Raw genomic sequence first — 24,791 nt, forward strand, 5'->3', positions numbered from 1 at the left:
TATGTTTTTGCATGAGGATGGTGGTTTCTTCTGCTTGCTGCCTCATCTCATCCAGCTGGTTCAACTGCTGGATTCTTTCTTTTTGTGCTTTGTCCAAATCAATTTGTAAATCTGCAGCCAGTTTAAAAGTATGAATTTGGAATTCAATAGGAAGCATTATGTCCTTACCGTACACCAATTGGTATGGTGTAAATCTTGTGGTATCTTTCCATGTAATCCAGTAAGCCCAGAGTGCTTCTTTGAGCTTCTCCTCCCAGTTTTTCCAGTTCATTGCAACAGTTTTGGTAATGATCCCCTCCAAAGTTTTGTTTGTTGATTCCACCTACCCATTGGCCTGTGGATGGTAAGGGGTACTTTTCCTATGCTTGATTTGGTATTTGTCTGTGATATCCTTCACTAGTTTTGAGGTGAATTGAGTACCTTGATCAATGACAATTTCCCTTGGTACTCCATACCTCACAAAAATCTCTTCAAAAAGAAAATTCACTACTGTGTGCTCGGTGGCTCTAACCAGTGCTTTTGCTTCAGCCCACTTTGTGACATAATCAGTACATACTAAGATGTACTTCTTACCATTAGAGGTCGGGTTGATGGGTCCTATGAAGTCTAGAGCCCATTTTTCAAATGGCTCTAAGTGAACTTGGGGCTGAAGGGGCATCTCATCGGTAGCTGTGGGCCTGCCCATTCTTTGGCAGCTGTCACAACTCTTTACATACTTCTTGGCATCCTTGAAAATGGATGGCCAGTAGTATCCAAGAGTAAGAACTTTAAATGTTGTCCGCTTCGCTGCAAAATGCCCACCACACGGTTCATCATGGCAAGATTTTAAAATATCAATGACCTCATCATTTCTTACACATCTCCTAATTATCATATCAAAACCAGTGTAAAATAAGTTGCCATTAAGCCATGAATATCTAGCACTTTGTTTGACTAGTCTCTTCCGTTCCTTTGCAATAAAGTGTGGAGGTGTCCTTCCTGTAGACAAATAATTGGCCAAATCAGCATACCAAGGAGTTACTATGGAAACTGCAAATAAGTTTTCATCTGGAAAAGAATCTTCAACTAGAACAACCTCACCTGGATTTTGCAGTCTAGAGAGAAAATCTGCCACCTGGTTCTCCTTGCCTAGTCTATCTAACACTGTGATGTTAAATTCCTGTAATAATAGTAACCATCTGGTAACTCTGCCACTAGTTATTGGTTTATTCATTAAATGTCTAATGGCCGAATGATCAGTATGTACAAAGACTTCATAACCAGTTATGTAATGTCGGAATTTATTCACAGCATAAATGATGGCAAGTGTTTCCTTTTCTGTAACTGTGTAGTTGAGCTCTGCAGGTGTTAGATTTTTACTAATGAAATAAATGGCATAAGTACAAGATTCCTCTTTTTGGCCTAAGGATGCACCTACTGCAGTGTCGGATGCATCTGTAAAAGATATGAAATGGTAGGCTCCAATTAGGCCCTCTCAAGACTGGTGCGGTGGATAGTTTCTTTTTGAGTTGTTCGAATGCTTGTTGGCAGTTCTCATTCCAGTTGAAAAGTACATCTTTGGTTAGAAGTTTAAACAAAGGTAAAGCTATCTTACTAAAGATTTCAATAAATCTGCGGCAATAGCTTGCATACCCAAGAAAACTTCTTACCTCTCTTTGATTCTGTGGGATTGGCAAATCAGCTATGATCTGGATCTTGGCTGGGCCAACCTGGATGCCTTGAAAAGAAATATAGTGGCCTAGCACTATCCCTTCGTTTAACATCATAAAGCACTTTTCATTACTGAGGGACAGGTTAGCTTCAATACATCTTTTCAAAACTCTATCAAGATTTTCTAATGCATGTTCAAATGAATTTCCATATACTGAAAAATCATCCATGTAGACTTCAACACAATCATGAATTAAATCAGCGAAAATAGCTAACACAGCTCTCTGAAATGTAGCTGGTGCGTTACAAAGTCCAAATGGCAAAACATTGTAGGCATAGGTCCCCCAGGGACAGGTGAATGTGGTTTTGTCCTGGTCTTCAGAGGCTATCCGGATCTGGTTATAGCCACTGAAACCATCAAGAAAAGAAAATGATGATTTGCCAGCTAGGGTGTCTAACACTTGATCAATAAATGGCAGTGGGAAGTAGTCTTTGAGCGTTGCTTTATTCAGCTGTCTGTAATCAACACAAATGCGCCACTTACCATTCTTCTTGGGCACTATCACCAATGGGGATACCCACTAACTGTCAGAGATAGGATATATGAAATTAACTCTCAAAAGTTTTTGTAACTCCTCTCTGACAATATCTTGGAGCATGGGGTTCATTCTTCTCTGTGGTTGCCTCACTGGTTTAATGGTGCTGTCTGTATAGATGTGGTGAGTGCATGTGTCGGGGTGAATCCCATGCATGTCGGTATAGTCCCAAGCAAAAGCTTTTTGGTATTTTCTCAAGAGTTTAATCAATTTCTCTTGTTGAGATGAGTCTAGGTGGTTGCCTATGTTCAGAGTTTTCCCTGGACTGATCTCTATGATTTGACTCTGTGTATTGGTGATGGATTGAACTGGGAAAATGTCGTGAAATGTAGATTGCAATGACTGGATAGAGCATGTTTCTTGAAAGTTTTGAGCCAGAAGTAAATCTGCAGCATGATATTGTTCATTTCTCAAGTTTTGAGACATATCAGGTTGAGAAAGAAATAATTCTACCAAATCATTATTGTCTTCCTGGAAATCATAGATTTGGTCAATGCTAAAAATAGATTGTACTTCTTCTTTATCATTAAATTTATCATCAAGCCACAAGTTATGTGTTACTGCTGGTGATTGTGCCGATGGATAAAGGGTGAGTTGTTTCCTTTCGGTCCCCCTTGAAATGATCATGTTGCCTGATCGACATCCTATAAATGCATCAGCAGTCGCTAACCATGGTCTACCTAGAATGATAGGGTGTCCTCCTAAATTGGATTTGGGTTGAAGGACTAGGAAATCCACTGGATACTCCCAAGAGTCCAGTGAGACAATGATGTCTTCCAAAATCCCTTCAGGAATGACTTTGGACCTATCAGCTAGTTCAAGAACAATCGTGGTATGTTGCAAATTCATGAGCTGGAGTGTTCTCATGGTTTCAAGAGTCATGACATTGATTGCGGCTCCAAGATCTATCAAAGTGTTTGGAATCCGTATGTTGTTAATGATGGTGGTCACTTTGGGAATGCCAGGATCAACATACTTCTCCATGGAGATGGTATTGGTCATAAGGCCTGCTAAATTTCCTAAAACATGAATGGTTTGAGGATCAAGTCTTCTCCTAGCAGGCTTCTTGAGGCACATGTCTTTAATGGCTTTGGTATAGATAGGAATGTCTTTGATAGCTTGCAGCAGTGGGATTTTTATGTAGACATTTTTAAGCTCATCTAAGACATCAAATTGTGGTGTAGACAGTGGTGGTTTTACTTGGAGCAATCGGTCTGGAAAAGGTGGATGCAGTGGTTGCATCTGTTTGTCTTTGGTATCATTGATTGGTTTTGTTGGATTTGTCATTTCATTTTCCTTTTCTGAGTTTTCTTCTTGCTTATCTGTTATTGGAGAATCCTTGTGGAGCACCCTACCAGACCTCAAATTAATGTTTTGCAAAGGCAGTGTGGAATATGAGGTTCCTTCCTCTACGTTATAGGCTGGCCTCTCTGCTCTATTATTCGGATTTGGGACAGTTTGAGCAGGAATTTGAGTGGGTCTAGGAGGTTGTGAGTTAGCTGGAAATTGCAGCTGTGGTGCATTTATTGGTGGAGGCGCAGGCAGTGCTTGTTGAGGAGGTTGGGGCTGATAGACAACTTGCTGAGGATGCTGCTGATATGGTTGAGAATGTGATGGATATGGCTGTTGGTACTGTTGATATGGCTGTGAGTAAGGTGGGTATGATTGAGGATATGCATTATAAGGTTGGGAGTACTGTTGAGACGGTCTCCATTGGTTTTGTGGTTGGTTTTGATGCTGCCATGGCATGGGTACATTCCATGAGTTTTGTGCATACATTTGATCATTCATAGGAAATTGCAGATTTTGATTAGGAAACATACCTTGGGGTGCTTGCCTTGGCTGCCATGGTCGCTTTGTGCCCATATAATACACGTTTTCCATCTCTGTACTGGCTGCCATATTACAGTTCTGCAAAATTTTAACTTTAGGACAGTTAAACATATCATGATGTTCAGTACAGAAAGCACAAACTTGGATATTCTCTAGAGGGCAATCTTTTAATGCATGTTTCTTTCGGCACTTTGGGCAGAAAATAGCCATGATATGATCTTCATCTTCTTGTTTCTTTTTGGCTTTTAAAGTATCAATTTGGTTCCCTAGAGTGCTTAACAAATCTGTTTTAAACTCTTCTAAAAGATTGCCTATTTTGGCCCTAATGACACTTGCAAAGGCAGATTTTGTGACCCTTGATGACAGGCCTCTCTTTCCCATTTTAGCTTTACTCCTTGAATACTTTTCGCACAACTCAGCGATTTCTTCAAAGGGTAAGGCAGAAATGTCACCTTTGCCCATTAAGTTGAGATCATCCATGTATTCCTCTCGGATACCTTTCAAGAATATTGTGCGGACCAGATCAGGAGGCATAGTTCGGTGTTTAGATTTTTGTAAGTTATAGAAAAAATTGTTCTAGATATTCCTCTAAGGTTTCATCCTCTTGCTGACTCATTCTAAAGATATCATCTTTAGAGTCTTTGGATCTGCAATAAGGCTGATATTTCCTTAGAAATATTCTCCTCATACCATCCCAATCAACTATGGCATGCTCACCAAGCCCCATGAACCATTTCAAGGCTGATGCCTTTAGTGTGGCTGGGAACAATCTAAGCCTATGGGCATCATCTGTATAGCCATAAGTTCGACATACAATGTCAAACTCGAACAAGAAAGAGTCCGGATCCTCCGAAGCCATACCATAGAAATTGGGTAACACGGATGGGGGTATATTTTTCATTTTGATCTCCTCATCCTCCTGTGGTTCTTGTATAGGGAACTTAAAAGTTGACTCCTCCTCATCTCCTTGGCGAGGTACTGATCCAGATCCTTCCTCAGCCATTCTAATTGGTCTCTCTGTGTCAGTGTCACTTGGTGGAAAAAGGAGAAAAGAAGATTGTTCAGTAATTGTACTACTTTTTCCTTGTGTAGAAGGTCTAGAAAAGGGCTTCTTCTGCGATTTATGTGTGAATAAAGTTTCCCTCTCAGTAAGAGTAAGTTTATGTCCTGAGTAAAAATTTTCTGCCAATGTCTGGATAACTTCCTCAGCTGGTGTTGTATTCCCTAGAGAGTCTGCTCCTAATGATGATGGGTTAGTTGTTAGATGGTGGGGGGTTTTTACAAATCTCCCTTGATTGTCTCTAAATCTAGGCATAAATGAACATGATTTCTAACTGTGTTTTTGTTTCTTTTTTTGTATTGAAATTTTTTTCTTTTTGTTTGAATCCTTTAAGTACGCCTCCCCGGCAACGGCGCCAAAATGTAGTGTTCTAGCTAGGGTACTAGACTAGACTATATTAATTATCGACCAGGATGCGTAAGCTTAGAGGCATGCGTCTAAAATATATAGACATAAAGGATTGTTGGCTAAGTGGTTATGATGTAGGTCACAGGGCTTCTTTACGGAAGACTGGAATATGTCACCTATCATCAAACACTCAGGTCACTCTACTACTATACCTGATTACAATGCTATCATTAAATGCATTTAATAAATCACACACTGAAACTAAACACTGTGTATCACTGCAACAATGATCTTAATCTCCTTACGAAGATATTACACATAAAACCCTTGTTCAGTAAACACCCAGCATTCGCTAACATTTATACAATATCAAAATATACAGAGATCGTAAATGAATTATGAAATGAAAACAGAGTTTATGACAGTGCTTGGAAAAGACACACAGGGATCGAATCCCTTACAGGACGCCCTTCCAGATCTCAGTGATGATTGTCCAGCATTACCATAAACGCAAACCATATACATTCAATGGAAGTCGAAAGCTATGGAAATAGTAACCCAAGTAACTGTAATTGCTGTGCAAACCCTTTAATATCTATTGAAATCGAAATCAAACCACACGATAATCCTAAGTGCAAATAAAATGAAGAAACAGTATACCGGTTGAGTGCAGGGCCCGTCCACACTCCAGAGGTACACTGGACTATAATCGACTGAAGATCAAATCAATGCACGAAAACACAAATCGGAACTGTAACTGGTTCTTAGTATTAAGTTTCAAAACAGAGTCTTTGGAACGATACAACGATTAACCTCTATCCATTACTCCCGACTGTATTTACATAACCATGTCATTAATGAATGTACATTCGGACTTTGGTTGTTGCCGCTTTTATTACATCAAGCTTTTCAAAATGTTTCTATCCTAACTGATCAAAAAGAACAAAAACTAAATCAAGATAGGATGAGCTGTTGTTTCTGCCTTTGTCGCCAGTGTGCCATGCTTTGACCTGGGTTGACCGCGCATGTAGGAGAGTCGATCCGGCTGTAAGATAGGTGTTTGTCCATCCTTGGACATTCTATTTTTCATCCATGCCTTTCGCTCTAGTCCAGCTGCTGTGACACATGTCAAACAATGAGCTCATTACAGGATGTTGGAACTTCCTGTAACCATTTCACCAAAAACTTCTAATTCTTCAACATAAAATCCCTAAATCAATTCCAATGCATTTAAATAATTATAAGACTATTAATAATTAATTTTCAAGGATTCTAAGGAATATATGATGACAAGGAATGGATAAATGACATGTTTTTAGGACGAAAAAGGGGTCTTGGGATGATACCAACAGACGTCATCTGCCAAGCAATAGGAGGACTCAAAGCCTACATCACAGCCTATCCAATACAAAGCGCTCTAGAAGAGTTTTCTTACGATATGCGGAATTTCAGAAATGGATTCCTTGATCAAAAGATATGGTCTACTGAAGGAAAAGGTTGTGAAGCCTTAGGAAAGAAGGAATATTGGCATATCAGAGGTTTGGGATATTGATGCATGGACATACCGAAAATCCCGACACCAGTCATCAAATATCGAAACCCTAAAGTTTACCACATCAGGACATTGGCATATCGGAACCCTAGAGGTTAGCACATCAAGATAGTGGCACATCATGATATCGAAACATCGGAGGTTCAAGACATCGGATTATCGAAATTTCTTAACTGAGGCACTTTAATAAGTCCCGATGTCCAGCAGTTTCGATAGTATTAAAAGTACCGAGTAATGCCAAACAAGATTAAAAAAGGATTTTTGTTGCAAATCCAAGGGTTGACGAGTCCTCTTCTCCCACCTCCCAGTAGGACACATGGTGCAATGAGATGGGTTCCAATAAGCTATAGTGTCATATGACATCAGCATGATGTAGCAATACGACATGACACATGGCAGGTTGATTCAACGATATTGGGTGCCCTAGTGTGCCACATCAAGATGACATGTGTCATCACTATAAAGACTCCACATGGAGTGATGACGTCATATCAGAGTTTGACATATCAGAGGATTAAGATATTGAAACTCTAGAATAGTTGGTTATTGAAAAGTTCTGATTGAGGAGGCTTCCGATATTGGGTAGGATCTTGATCATGTAAATAAAAAGAGCAAGGGCACTGAGCAGTAGCAAAGGAAGATTAGCCCCAACAGGAACAAAGTACCTTAGCACCTTAATGTTGAGCTACAGGTCACATCTCTCGGTCCCATGAAGGAGAAGTTATAATGGAGCTTAGAAGAAAAGGAGCTAAAGATACCAAGACTGAGGAGTATCGGAACACTGCACCACTGTGAAGTTGCGATATGGAGTTTATCTGATAAGGAAGTACATAGAATTAAAGAATGTATGTGTTGGCAGCTGCGAAATTGAATGCAGACACAGAGGAGTTGGTAGTTGAAAAGGGCTAATCCTGTGAAATACTCTGTAACAAGAAACAAAGGACAACATTTATAGAAGAGATGAATTTGAGGCATGAAGGAAGTAATCGACTGCTTTGCGTGCACAAATGGTTGTGGTAAATAGGAACAGAACAGTCACCTCTATGGAATTTTAATATTTTTGGAACGATAAATAAGCATGGCACTCTCGTAGGAGTGTGTAGGTCACTTGAGAATTAATTTCCCGGGACATGAGCTTTGTGCAGTTAGATTATGAAGAATTGCAAGGTCCATCTCTGTTCTAGGCGTTGTGACAAGAAACTATCAGAAGACACAAGAGTGGCAAGTGAAGCCATGCCTAAGTACATATTGGAAGCTAGAGGACAAAGAGGAGAGACTCCCTTGTGCAAAGTGCCTCAGTGGAACAAAACCATCACTAACAATGGAAAAGAAGGGCAATGTGAGCATATGTGTGAGAGTGCAGTGTTGTGATAGTGTGCATCGAAGCAGAGAGGCTGAAGCACCTAAGAGGAAATTGTGTAATACAGTGGCAAGAGCAGCGTGAGGACTGAGTGAAGAATTGCAATAGTAGTGTTAAAGTGCAGTCGGTTTAGAGCCCTTGACAATTGAGGTAGAGCGCAGAGAAAGTGTTGTTGTAAGAAGCAAGAGGAGATCTATTGCAAGTGAGCACATAAGGCAAAGTGTAGAAGTCAAATCTGCGAACAACCATTTTGGTATTTTTCTTTTATAATTGTATGCCTTTGTTTTCAGTTTGAAAATTGTATGAAATAGTATAGCAGTGGCAAGAGCAAGTTGGTGCCTCTTGGCAAGTTGGTGCTTGCTAACCAAAGGGGGTCGGTGCCTCCTATGAGTGGGTGCTCACAAAAAAACATATGTAATTAAGTGGGTGCTTAATTTACATCATAAACAAACAACAAAATTTATGGTTTTTCCCCTCTAGGTTTCCACGTGAAAAACATAGTGTCAAATTTGTGTTTCTCAAGTGATCGTTTTTTGAACATGTGTGTCTGAAATATTGTTGGCTCACTGTTTTTGTGAATGAATTCTCTCACAAGTTAAATAATATAAGAAGGGACTAAAAGCATAATAAGAAAAAGAAAAGAGTTTCTTAATTACTAATTCACCCCCCCCCCCCCCCCCCCCCCCACCCCTCCAGCAATTCATTATTTCAACAGTTTTTTTGGAATTACACACTTCTCATGTCATATTACACTCAAGGCTATTGAAAACATACCATAGGAGAAATAAATTTTTTTGGGAGAATGTCTTAAATTATATCTGCAAACGTTTTTATGCTTGAATGTGTGGTATGCCAATAAAGTAAGGGAGAGACAATATCAAGACCCCAAGGCTACTACAACCATTAACCATACCAATCCATTGTTAGAAATATATTCCAATGGATTTTACTATAGGTTTACCAAATCTAAATGAAAGAACAACATTATGATAATGGTAAATCAAATTAGAAAGTATGCCCATTTTTTCTCTATTTCTCATCCTTTTAAAGCAAATACACTGAAAAAACCACTCATGGAATTTAGAGGAATTTTAAGGTCTAAAATGGGTCTCTTAAATTTCTTTCATAGATATTCCCTTTTGACATCAATGGCACTTATTTTCATCAATGAAAACACTATGTTTAACAATTACTGCTCTACACAACCCAATTCCAAAATTTCTCTTTATAATGGTTCAATTAAGCTTTTTTACTACTCTGTAACATACCCATCCATCCCTAGGGTGGGTTGTGCTACTAAAATTTGGCTTTGAATACTTAATTTTGAATTCTTTCATGTAACTTGGCTCTTAATTTCCATAATTTTAATTTTGACACAATTTCATGATTACACCCTATATATGCACTAAAATGTAAGTTTAACAAGATACACTACCATGGATAGTCGAAACATAGTTACCAAAGATATCATACCATACTTATTATAATAACAAGAATAGTTTGCATCGAAATTATACATAAATGACCAGATTTAAGCATATACAAGAGATGACACTTATGTTTAAGAAAATCATTAATTGGTTGTGGACTAGGGATGTTCCTAGCAACCTTAGGAATGGTCGCTCTAGTTTTCTAAATGGTAGGCCACCCTTGAGATGAGGCTATCACATGATAAGGGCTAACAAGAGCACTTAGTCACTCAACCAAAATCCCTTGCTTTCACGGGTTTCTCACTTCACCACCAATATTTATCACTAGCTCTCTTTCCCCCTCAACCCACACAAACCAAGAGGAATCCCCCTTCTCTACCATTGTAGTCCCTCAAATTAAGTCCCTCTACCATGGCCCAAGTGTAGGACGGTAAGGAAAATCTCTATACCAAGGCACTACAAATGCTTCTATGGAAATTTTACACTAGTTACTGACGCATTTCAACTATTTTTCATGTTTCTATTATTCATCTTCAACAATAAGTTGAATTGCAGGAATGGTTGGTAATTAATCACCAATAATGAACCCCACATAACAAAAGAAATGGTTAATCATGCATGCAATCATCTTGCCTCCTCAAACTTTAGGAATACTTTTCTCTACTATTTGGATACAAATCCCATGTTGGCGTGTCCTTTACCTAGACTAAGGTAATGTACTTTGGTGTATTAATTAATTATTATTTAGCTTTGGCCTCATTTTCTCCCCTCTCATGTAGTAATAACCCCCCATATTCATTTTAACCCTTTTTAACACAACCAATAATGTTATTTTATTATTTTATTTATGTATGTTATTTATAATGCAAACCTTTGGCCCTAGGCCATATGATCTAGCTCACCAACCTAAAGTTATGTAAAATTATATTTAAAAAATTAGGGGTTACGAAACAGATGAAATTATAAACAATCATTCACACTATGCATTCAAAAACTGACTTCGGTCATGCACCCAAACATACATATAGTCATGCAAGTGCAGTGCTTGAACATGTTCCATGCCATCCTTAAATTTCGATCTTATTTCAGTGTCAAATTATCTTGTGAGATATTATAGACATTCTCATGACCAATATCATTGGCATATACACCAAAAATCTTCCCTCTTTCATGTGGAATTCAATCGTCACAATATAACTCTTTCCCACTTGTTATATGAGAATTCCATGTGAGGAGTTGATAGCACATTATGGGGATATTCAGTGCAATACATTTTTTAGTTGATTGATAAATCTTTGGCCAAAATGTCCAATTACAATACACATTCAATTATTCCAAAATTTGAGTCTTATGGTAAAGACCATTTTAGATGATAATTTGTTAAACCTCTTCATGGGAACTTTAGAGAAAGGAATCCAACATGAGGTGTGTTACTTTGAATTTAAATCTCTAGAGCATGAGTTTAGTCTAGTAATGAAATTTGAAAGTAAAATATGCAAGCTACTAGAAATTTCACCACTAATAACTATAAAGAACATCATGATCCTTCTCCTAAACTGGCAAGGTTGACACCTTAGCAAACGGATAAAAAAGGAGCAAAGAGACTATGTTTCAACTACAACAAGAAGTTTAGTAAGAGGCATAAATGTTGTTAGGGTCCAACCCTAACCCCCTTATTTATGTAATAGGGTAGATTCATAGTTGTAGTTAGTAAAGAGTCAATAAAGCCCATATTAATAATTGTAAATGGTTGACCCGCATTTAAAGAAAGGGACCACAGTTAGTTGCAAACGGGCCATGGTATTAGATAGATGGTATTAAGATAACCATGGTACTGACCCATGGTATTACATGTACGAATCCTATATAAAGGATAGAGACTCCCCATTGAGGGGCATCATGTACTATTTTGTAATCGAGCACTGCTCTATTGGAGGTTGCCCCCTCGAAGAGGCAAGTGAACATTGCTTTCAACTCTGAATAATAAAATACATGTTATTTCTCATTTTGTTTTGTGTTCTAGGTTATGTTTCTTCATATATTTGGTATTTTTGCATCTTCTCACAGGTCAAGAGCATAACAAGTGGCATCAGAGCACTTTCTAGGGCCGATGGTATCTCCATCTTTAGCAGAATTTTTTTTGGTTAGAGACGTGTTCTGACGTCTTTAAACCACGGGATTTGTCGTTGAGCACATAAACCTGCAAATTTGGGGAGGCATGCACACAGGAAATACAAGAGGTGGTCATGCTTGTTGGACTCCCTTGTAACCCCTGTGGGTACCCCTTCGAGTAGTAGCGCATTAGACAGAACCACGCACAGATTGTCTTCCACGTACCCTCTGGGTATATCGTAAGCCCCCTAGGCTCACCTGAAACCTCGTCGTAGATAAACTGTCGATCATCTTGCTACTATAGTACACCGAGAATAGCACTCGAGGACATTACTCGCACGGGCAGTTTGGTAGTACGGCTAAGGGTACGGTTGATCTCCTTAGTTAGTTCCCCAAAAGATTGGGTCAAGTACTACTATTGGACCCTTATGTATATTGCGATTTGTAGCACCTGACACTCCTTGAGACCATAGTTCCCTCATCTCTTTGAAGATCGCCCATCATCTTCTTTGCTAGATCATATATAGTAGTTGGGGTTCTGTCGCTGCCGCAACAATCAGATCCACCAGTTCAGGGTCTACCGCCACAATACCATTCAGAGCTAGTAGCTTGGGTTCGATCGTTGCTGCAGTCCAACTCACATTCAGCAGTTGAGGGTTTCGCAAATAGATCTAACCATTTGACCAAGGAGGCTTATGGCTCCTATACCCTGGGGCGATTCTCGCAAGACATTGGGCAGGATTAACTTTTATGGAATTGGCTACTGCAGTATTGATAGGTGGGGAATAAAACTCGTTTGGAGTAAAAAAAAAAAAGAGTCTGAGGCCCGTTCGGGACACTTACAAGAGACTTAGCCCATAAGAATCAGGACGACGAGCTGAGCGTGGTGGTACCATTCACTTGTCAACTTCAATTTTTGGGTGGTCCCAATTTTTTTCAAAGTGAAGACAAGTGACCTGGATCTATGTATGGTAGAAACCAGATCTCAAGCCATGGCCAATGAGAAGATCGAGACCATTGAAAAAAAATTGGGTTGTATAATGGATCCGCTGAAAACATTAACAAACATAGTCACAAAGGGAAAGTTGGTGTTACAATCGAAGGTAGATGGTTTTAATGAAGAACTTGAAGGAGAATTTAGCCATCATCTTCACTTCCATGGAAATCACCAACATTCCCACCCTCGACCTCCCAAGTTGGACATGTAAAAATTTGATGGTTGTAATCCGGAAATATGGGTAGCACAAATGGAACAATATTTCACTCTGAATCACATCATAGATGTTGAAAATAAACTATGTGTGGGAGACCTTTACTTGGACCAAGAAATATGGCAATGGTGGCAATGGCATCATAAATTCTATCCAAGGACAATTACTTGGCAGGTGTTCGCAAAATCCATTTGTGACCACTTTGACCGTGAATCTAATTTTTTGGGTCGTCTTACTAAGCTCAGACAAACAGGCACAATAAATGACTATATTACAGCCTTTAAGAAATTGGCCTTCCACACAGCAAGTCTGGGAGATGAATTCTACTTGGAATGTTTTATAAGTGGTCTCAAAGAAGCCATCCAAGCCCTCATATGGATGCACCACCCAGCCACATGGATGGAAGCTTGCACAAAGGCTATCAAAGTGGAACGTGCTTTAGCAGCCTAGTTGCCTTGTCCAAATTTCATAGCCAAGGGAAGCTCAGGGCACTACCCAAATGCTTAAGGTTCAAAAGGTGTCCCCTGTATAAATGGCTGAAAGAAGGAAGCAAGGATTGTGTTACTACTGTGATGACAAATACTCCCTGGGGCATAAATGCAAGGAACCCAAATTCTTTCAAATTGATGCTATTGATCACAGTTCATCTGAGGAAGCCCCACCCTTTGAGGGACCAAAGGAGGAAGATGAGGACAACCAATAGGACAATGAGCTCCCAGTTACACCGAAAGAACCAATTATCTCGCTCCATGCTTTGGCAGGCATTTCTTCTCCTCAAACTCTCAAAATCAGAGGTTTTATTAAACATCACTCAGTAGTAGTATTGATTGATAGTGGCAACAGGCATAACTTTACCCATCATAGAGTCGTAAAAGTTATTCATTGTTTTGTTAGAGCAGTCTCTAATTTCTAGGTATGGATTGTTGATGGGGGGACAATGAAATGTGAAGGTCGCTGTGAAAATATCAAACTTCAGATGGGAGATTACCACCTATAGACCCATATGTTTGCCATCAACATGGGTGGTTGTGACATTGCCTTGGGTGTTGAATGGCTCTGCACACTAGGCCCCATCACAATGGATTTCCAAGAGTTATATATGAGCTTTAAGAAGAATGACCACAAACATACCCTCCGCGGACTCCGGGTAGGTACTCCTATCATCAACTCGCATCGAATGGAAAAGTTGTTAAAAAAGGGCCATCATGGAGTTATCACCCAATTTAATGCCATCCAGGTCATCGAGTCCACTACTCTTCATATTCATCCTGAGATGCAATAGGTCTTAAATAGCCACCCGCGGGTCTTTGACAAACCTCATGAGTTTCCACCCTCTAGAGGGAAACATGATCATAGCATCACTTTGGTCTCAGGGGCACAACCATCGAATGTGCACCCATATAGATACCCTTTTGACCAAAAGAATGAAATTGAAAAAATCATCAAGGAACTCCTGGAAGCTGGTTTCATTCATCCTAGCATCAATCCTTATTCATCACCTGTGGTCATGGTACTCAAGAAATATGGGGAATGGTGCATGTGTCCAGACTTCAGGGCCCTCAACAAGCTTATGGCCAAAGATAAATTCCCTATCCCAGTTGTTGATGATTTGTTGGATGAACTAAATGGTGCTCAATTCATTACTAAGCTAGATCTTTGCTCGGGCTATCACCAAATACACATGAAAGAAGTAAACATTCCCAAGACGCCTTTCCGAACTCATGAAGGTCATTATGAATTCCTAGTCATGCTATTTGGTCTCTGTAATGCCCCATCCACTTTTCAGAGCCTAATGAATCACCTGCTCAAACCATATCTCAGAAAATTTTTCCTCATTTTCTTTGATGACATTCTCTTCTACAGCCTCACCTGGGAAAACATCTTCAACATGTAGACCTGCTCTTGCAACTGCTTCGAAAGCATACATTATTTGTCAAATTTTCCAAGTGCTCTTTTGGCACGGAAGAAGTCGAGTATTTGGGCCACATTGTGGGGCGTGATGGTGTCAGGGTGGATCCCAAAAAGATTCAGACAATGCAGGATTGGCTCCAACCAAATACCTTGAAGAGTTTTAGAGGATTACTAGGTCTCACCAACCACTATCACAAATTTGTCTGCAATTATGGTCGCATTGCTAGACCTCGTACTCACCTTCTCAAGAAAAATTCATTCCTTTGGACAGATGAAGCACAATAAGCATTTATGGTTCTCAAACAGGCCATGTCTTCCACTCCAATATTGGCACTACCCGACTTCACCAAATCTTTTGTGATTGAATGTGATGCTTCAGGTACGGGTATTGGGGTTGTCTTAATGCAGGAAGGTCAACCCTTGGCCTTCACCAGCCAACAACTAAGTGGGAAACATCTGGGACAATCTACCTATGAGAAGGAGATGATGGCCATCTTACATGTAGTGGATACCTGGCAACCATACTTATTGGGGTGGCATTTCCAAATCCGCACAGACCATCAAAACCTCAAATATTTTCTGGAGCAACGGCTATCCTTGCCACAAAAAAATAAATGGCTAGCCAAAATTTTGGGATCTGATTATGAGATAATGTACAAGAAAGGGTGCGAAAATGTCGTAGCAGATGATTTATCATGCCAATTTGAGGAGGACAACACCCTGCTAGCAATCTCTCTTCCCATTCCAGATTGGACTGAAGAAGCCTGCAAGGAATGGTTTTCACATCCTTCACTCTCCCACCTTAATAATAACTTGCGAGCAGATCCTAATTCCATAGTGGGCTACTCTTGGAAGGATGAGATTCTTCACTACAAGGATAGAGTAGTGATATCACTAACATCCACCCTCAAAACGGGAATTTTGGCAGAGTTGCACTCATCTCCCACTGCAGGCCATGTAAGATTTCATAAGACTTATGCTCGCACTCATTGTTCCTTATTTTGGACAGGCATGAAAACTGACATTCTTACTTTTGTAGCTGAATTTGATGTGTGTCAGTGCCACAAAGGAGAAACAGTCAAGTCCCCAGGCACTTTACAACCATTGCCCATCCCTGCCTCAATCTAGATATATGTTTCTATAGATTTCATTACTGGTCTTCCGAAGTCAAGCAACAACTCAGTCATCATGGTGGTTGTGGATAGACTTTCTAAGTATGCTCATTTTTGCGCCCTACCCCACTGAATTACCCCTACTTTGGTGGCTCAATCTTTCATGGGCTAGATCTTCAAACCGCATGGCATGCCCACTTCCATTATGTCTAATTGTGACCTGCTCTTCACCAGTAACTTTTGGCAAAAACTTTTCAAGATACAAGGCACCCAACTGGAACTAAGTACTTCCTATCATCCCCAAACTGATGGAAAAACCGAAGCAATCAACAAATGTCTGGAGACCTAGCTCAGGTGCTTCACTTCATATTAGAAACATCAATGGGTACAGTGGTTACCTCTAGCTAAACAATGATATAATACTAACTATCATGCCACCACCAAGAAGACTCCATATGAAGAAGTTTATGGTAAACTCCCCCCTTCACTTACTTCTTATATCCCTGGATGCTCTAAGGTGCAAGCAGTGGATCAACTCCTACAGAGTCGTGTAACCATGCTAGCCCGTCTCAAAGATAATTTCCATCAAGCTCAGAATCACATAAAGTAACAGGCATACCAACATCATTCAGAGTGCACATTTCAAGAATGGGATCAGGTATTCTTGAGGCTGCAACCATACAAGCAAACATCACTCAAAGACAAGGATCGTTAGAAATTATCTCCAAAATTCTACAAACCTTATCAAATACTTCAGCGCATTGGAGAAGTAGCCTACAAGCTAGCCTTGCCACCCAATGCAAAAATCCATCCCGTCTTCCATGTATCATTTCTCAAGAAAGTGGTGGGGAACAATTGCAGAATTCAAACCAGTCTACCTGAATTGGATAAAGAAGGTTCAATTTGGCTCCAACCTGAATAGGTCCTTGACATGCAAGAACAACATTTGCACAGCCGCATGATCAAGGAAGTCCTCGTCAAGTGTAAAGACACCTCTCCAGAAGATGCGACTTGGGAACCAGCCACTATTCTTCAGCAGTTTCCATAGCTTCAACCTTGAGGACAAGGTTGTTTTTATGGGGAGGACATGTTAGGGTCCAACCCTAACCCCCTTATTTATGTAATAGGGTCGAGTCATAGTTATAGTTAGTAAAGAGCCAATAAAGCCCATATTAATAATTGGAAGTGGTTGACCCGCATTTAAAGAAAGGGACCACAGTTAGTTGCAAATGGGCCATGGTATTAGATAGATGGTATTAAGACAACCATGGTACTGACCCATGGTATTACATGTATGAATCCTATATAAAGGATAGAGACTCCCCATTGAGGGGAATCGTGTCTTATTTTGTAATCGAGCCCTACTCTATCGGAGGTTGCCCCCTCGAAGAGGCAAGTGAACATTGCTTTCATCTTTGAATAATAAAATATATGTTGTTATTTCTCAGTTTGTTCTGTGTTCTAGGTTGTGTCTCTTCCTATATTTTGGTATTCTGGCATCTTCTCGTAGGTCAAGAGCATAACAAATGTGGTGAGAACAAATTACTCTACATTGACCTCAAAGATGAAGAATATAAAAAATTGGAATCGTCAAAAGTTCTAGAGCTAGAAAAGACTACTCTAACAATACTTTGTCATTAATTGATTGGAATAAGTACTCCACAAACCCTCAAGATAGAAGCATATATCAAAATAAAAAGGAAATAGTGTTGATTGATTCAAGCAATACACATAAATTCATCAATTACAAATTGAAAAACTTCATAACTACTTTATAAATCAACACCAAAATTTGAAGTAATAATTGTAGATGGAGGTACTATAAATTCTTTAAGGAAGTGCCATAATATTAAGTTGAATATCATGAAGTATTTAGTGGATAGTTCCATGATTGAAATTCCAATAGGTGGTAATGATTTTGTATTAAGGGTCCAATTATTACAATCATTAATGGGAACAATGGTACTTCATTTTCAAGATATTTTCATGATATTTTCCTCAGAAGGAAAGGAAGTTGAGCTTAATGGTACCAAGGGAAACTATTTACAATGATAAGCTATAATAACATAAAATAATTGCTAAAAATGGGACACCATGGTGTAATTTCACAATTGTGTTCATTAGATTTTCAAACATATCTATCCTCTGCTCTAGTGGATCTCCAAAAAATTATCAACAATCATTCCAAGGTATTTAGAGAGATTCCTTGGGGTCTTCCACCTACTTGGGATCATGACCATGCTATTAATCTGCAATCTAGAATTTTACCACCTAACATTGGACCTTGCAAGTATCCATATGCACAAGAGAGTGATATTGAGCATCTGGTTCAAGAAATTTTAGAGGTTGGCATCATTCAACCTAACCAAAGTATTAAATTACAAAAATGCAAGGTTATGAATTTGAAATTATCTAGAAAAGGGGAAACAAAATATTTGGTAGATGCACTCTCAAGGGAAGAGAAAGCCACATAGGGTTTACTATGCAATATTTCCATTCCACAATATATTTGGGTGGAGGAAGAAAGGATAAAATGGAAAATGAGAAGGTATGCAAGATAATATAACATCTATAGGAAGACCACAATGCAGTAGAAAAAATTATGTGGAAGGATGACTTATTGTGGTATCAAGATCACTTATGCAATAATTCACAACTCAAATAGAATGTTCTTTTGGAACTACACACTTCTCATGTCATATGACAGTTAGGGTTCTTGAAAACATATCATAGGATCAAGAAATATTTTTTGGGGGAATGCCTTAAAGTATATGTGCAAAAGTTTGTGGTTAAATGTGTGGTATGCCAATAAAATAAGGGAGAGACAATCAAGACCCAAAGGCTCCTATAACCATTATCCATACCAATCCATTGTTGGAAATATGTTTCAATGGATTTTACTATAGGTTTACCCAAATCTAAAGGAAAGAACAACATCATGATAATGGTAAATCAAATGAGAAAGTGTGCCCATTTATTTATCATCCTTTTAAAGTAAGTATAGTGGAAAAATAACTCATGGATATTAGAGGAATTGTGAGGTCTAAAATGGGCCTCTCAAATTCCTTTCATAGGTATTCCCTTTTGACATTAATGGCACTTGTTTTCATCAATGACAACACTATGTGCAACAATTACTGCTCTACATAAACCAATTCCAAAATTTCTCTTTGTCATGGTCCAATTAAGATCTATTACCACTCTGTAACATACACATCCAACCCTTAGGGTGGGTTGTGCTACTGAAATTTGGATTTGAATACTTTATTTTGAATTATTCCATGTAACTTGCCTCTTAATTTCCATAATTATAATTTTGACACAATTTAATGGCTATGCCCTATATATGCACTAGAATGTAGGCATAACAAGATGCACTACCATGGATAATTAAAGCATAGTTACCAAAGATAACATAGCATATATATTCTAATAACAACAATAATTTGCATCAAAATTACACATAAATGGCCAGATTTAAGCATATACAAGAGAAGACACTTATGTTTAACATAATCACTAATTGGATGCGGAGTAAGGATGTTCCTCCCAACCTTAGGCCTTGCTGCACTAGGTTTCTTAATAGTATACCACCGTGAGCTGAGGCTATGAAATGATAAGGGTTAATAAGAGCACTTAGTCACTCAACCTAATTCCCTTGGTTTCACAGGTTGCTCACTTCACCAAAAATATCTATCATTGGCTCCCTTTCCCCCTCAACCCATACAAACCAAGAGGGGATCCCCTTCTCTACCATTTTATTCCCTCAAATTAACTGTGATGCCATGGCTCAAGTGTAGGTTGGTTACGAAAATATCTATACCAGGACACCATGGATGCTTCTATGGAAATTTTACACTAGTTACTGATGCATTTCAACTCTCTGTCATGTTTCCCTTATTTAGCTTCAACAACAAGTTGAATTCCGTGAACGGATGCGAATTAATCACCAAGAATGAACCTCATCGCACAAACACAAGGGTTAATCATGCATGCAACCAAATTGTCTCTTTGAACTTTAGAAATACTTTTCTCCACTATTTGGATACAAATCCCAAGGTTGGTTTGTCCTTCACCTAGACTAAGGTAATGTACTTTGGTGAAATAATTAATGATTATTTAGCTTTGGCCCCCTTTTTCCCCTCTTGTGTAGCCATAACCCCCTATATTCTTTTTATCCTTTTCATGCAACCAATGATGTTATTTTATTATTTTATTTAATTATGTTATACATAATGCAAATATTTGGCCCTTGGCCATATGATCTAGTTCACCAACCTAGAGTTATGTAAATTGATATTACAAAAATTAGGGTTTATGACATATAAAATCATAAACGAGCATTTATGTTATGCATCCAACCATGCATTCAAAAAATGACTTCAATCATCCACTCAAACATACATATCATCATGCAAGTGTTGTACTTGTACATGTTACGTGTAATTCTTAAATTTCTATCTTAGCTCAATGTCATCTTATCTTTTGAGATATTATAGTCATCCTCATGACCAATCTCATAGGCATATACACCAACAAGCTCCCCTCTTTCATGTGGGAGTCAATCATCATAATATCACTCTTTCCCACTTGTTATATGATCATTCCATGTGACATGGAATCATCGAGAAAACTTATGTTTCTACCCAAAATATCGCAAGTACAATATTCTACTTTACTAACCACTCATGGATTCACATCATTTCTAGATATTATATTTTTAATGAGGGAATTATTACATAATTTCCTTTCGGTATTTTGAGCATAAACAACCATATTTGCATGGTTATCGTCTAGTTATCAAATGCTACTTGATCAATTGGTATTTCAATGAGGGTTCATGCACTCCTTACAAAATGTAAATATGGTATCAATGTATATACAATAAGATCAATTTGTATGGTATCAATGGCATTGTGAAAGAAAAAAAGATTCTATTGTATTTTGGTCAATTTTACAGAGGAGTTGATAACACATTATGGGGATATTAAGAGCAATAAATTCTTTATTCAATTGGTAAATATTTGGCAAAAATGTCCAATTACAATACATATTCAATAATTCCAAAAGTTGAGTCTCAGGGCAAGAAAGTTCTAGAGGATAATTTGATCAGCCTCTTTATGGGAACTTTAAGGGAAAGCACCCAACATGAGGTGTGTTTCTTTGAATACAAATCCCTAAAGCATGCTTTAGTCTAATAAGGAAAGTTGAAAGTAAAAATATGGCTACTAGAAAATTCGTCACTAATAACTATAGAAAACATCATGCTCCCTCTCCTAAATTAACAAGGTTGACACGTGAGCAAATGGACGAAAAAGGAGAAAAGGGACTATGTTTCAACTATGAAAACAAGTTTAGAAAGGGGAATAAATGCGGTGAAAAGAAATTACTCTACGTTGACTATGAAAATGAAGAAGATAAAAAATTGGAATTGTCAAAAGTTTTGAAGCTAGAAAAGACTACTCCGACAATATATTGTGATGCATTGATCAAAATCAGCACTCCACAATCCATCAAGATGGAAAGATATATCAAAAATAAAAAGGAATTAGTGTTGATTTATTCAATTAATACCCATAACTTCATTAATTACAAATTGGTGAAACTTCTTATATACTTTACATATCCAAGACCAAAATTTTAAGTAATAATTGTAGATAGATGTACTAAAAATTCTTTAAGGAAGTGCCATAATATTAAGCTGAATATTGGGAAGTATTTAGTGGATAATTCCATTATTCCAATGCAAATAGGTGGTATTAATTTTGTATTAGAGTTCTAATGGTTACAATAATTAGGAACGATGGTCCTTAATTTTCAAGATCTTTTCATGAGATTTTCCTTAGAAGGAATGGAAATTGAGCTTAGAGGTATCCAAGGGAAACCATTCAGAGTGATAAGCTATAATATCATTAAAAAAAATCTTAAAAAGGACCCCATGGTGATATTTCACAACTATGTTCGTTAGATGTTCAAACATCTCTATCTTTTACTCTAGTGGATCTCCAAAAAGTTATTAACAATCATTCCAAGGAATTTGGAGAGATACTTAGGCGTATTCCGCCTACTTATGATCATGACCATGCTATTTATTTCCAATCTAGAAGCGAACCACCTAACATTAGGCCTTGTAGGTAACCATATGCACAAGAGAGTGATATTGAGTGTATGGTTCAAGAATTGTTAGAGGTTGACATCATTCAACCTAGCGAGAGCGTTAAGTTACAAAAATGCTAGGTTATGACTTTGAAATTATCTACACAAAAGGAAAACAAAATATTGTGGTGGATGCACTCTCAAGGAAAGAGGAAGACACGAAGCATTTACTATGTGATATTTCCATTCAACAATCTGATTGGGTGGAAGAAGAAAGGATAAAATGGAAGATGAGAAGGTATGCATGTTCATTTAAAATCTACAAGAGGACCACAATGCACTAGAAAAAAATTATGTGGAATGATGACTTAGTGTGGTATAAGGATCTCTTATACTTATGTAGGAATTCACAACCCAAATAGAAGGTTCTTTTGTAATTACACACTTCTCATGCTAGAGGCCATTCAAGGTTCTTGAAAACATACCTTAGGATCAAGAAATATTTTTTGGGAAATGTCTTAAAATATATGTGCAAAAGTTTGTGGTCAATGTGTCATATGCCAATAGAGTAAGGGATAGACAATGAAGACCGCAAGGCTCCTACAACCATCAACCATAACAAGCCAATGTTGGAAAGATGTTTCAATGGATTTTTCTACAGGTTTAACCAAATCTAAAGGAGAGAACATCATTATGATAATGGTAAATCAATGAGAAAGTATGCCCATTTTTGCACTATTTCTCATCCTTTTAAAGCAAGTATACTGGAAAAGTCACTCATGGATATTAAGGAATTTTGAGGTCTAAAATGGGCCTCTTAAGTAAAATGATAGAATAATAGTTAAAATATTAAAATATAACCTATAAATTTAAAGATAAATAAAGAAAATTGTTTTTTTTAATTGTATTGTTAGTTGATTTATTTATAGGTTTATACAAATGTTAAGCGTAGACACTCATTAGATTTAGAATTAAATTACACGTCCAACTAGTACCCACTCTACATACTTTTGAGTAGATCCACACTAAAAAAATGAAAAAACATGTATCTAAATGTGAGTACCCACTCTACATACTTTTGAGTAGAGCCACACTATATATATATATATATATATGAAAAAACACATACCTAGATACATGATTTTTCATGTATTTTCATTTGTTTTAGGTGTAGGTCTATTCAAAAGTATGCAACGTGGGTACTCACTGGATGTGTACTTTAATTCTACATCCAAAGGATGTCTACGTTTGACATTTGAGTAAACCTATAAAGAGATAGGCTAAAAATATAATTTAAAAAAATAGTTTTCTTCTTTTCCCCTCTAAAATATTTACTATGGGGATGACAACATCATCTTGAATCTTATTGGCTATTTCAAGGTTAAATTTTTTAAAGTATTTTTTATGTTTTGATGCCCATTTTTACCTCAAAATTCTCATAATGAATAGTTCAAAATCTACATAAAATACTAAATATTTTATAAATGATAGAGGTCCTATTTTCACTGAATTTTTTAGACAAAGTAATTTTCTTGTTTGCCTAATTAATTAGCTCACAACTCACCTTACCATTCCCAATTTGATGAAAAACTAAGACTATGAATAAATTTTAAAAGGATATATACATTGTGTTGAAATTAGGGAAGTGTCAGGAAGAATTTCAAAAATGAAACCCTTCTACCCCAATCAAAGTCCATTGTGCCTCAAAGAAATCTTTCATGGAATAAAATAAAATATCATTAACGAAAAATTCATTTATGGCTCAATTTAATCATGGTTTAAATTATGTAGACTTTCCATATTGAATCGGCCTTGTCTATTGGAGTGAAAAGCATTCTATTGGAAATTTAAATTTTCTTCAATTCATCTCTTCAAATGGTCGTGACCCTTCATACTTGGAAACTTTTATATATAGCCTATTATATCGATCTTCAATCGACAATCTTTGGATGGCTCATATGATTTAAGATCTGTTTAAGGTTCACATTTTTTTATGAGGCTCAGTTCGCTACAACTCTTCGAATGACATAACTTGGTCTACAACTTTTCATGGCGTGATGTGTAAATCTTTGTATGGTTACAGTATAGAACCCTTACTCTAGGTATGTGATCTCACAATGACTACGAAACAAAACTATCACTTCTTTATGGTTCAGGACTTTGGCATATATGTCATATGATCACACTCTGGTATGGTTTAAATGCAATGACTCATCATCATGTTCTCTCTATAATGGAATATGAACCTGCTCTTGGTATAACTTCACTAAAATGAAACTCTATTACATCTTTGGTATCTATCACTGTATTGGCATGATTCCTTGACTTCGTATCACGGTTATGTATATGAATATTGTACTTGTAATTGGTATCATTTTTATATAGATATGTCTTAGCATTATTATATAAATGGGTCTCGGCACTGTTATATAGAATGGCCTTAGAATTATTGAATATATTGTTCTTGAAACTGATGTATATGTTAGTTTCAACACTATGGTATTTTGATAGTAAGCATAA

This window comes from Pinus tabuliformis, chromosome 1_1 (genome assembly GCF_031772625.1).
Source record: "Pinus tabuliformis cultivar Carrire ecotype Pingquan chromosome 1_1, CPIR1, whole genome shotgun sequence".
NCBI classification, from domain to species: domain Eukaryota; kingdom Viridiplantae; phylum Streptophyta; class Pinopsida; order Pinales; family Pinaceae; genus Pinus; species Pinus tabuliformis.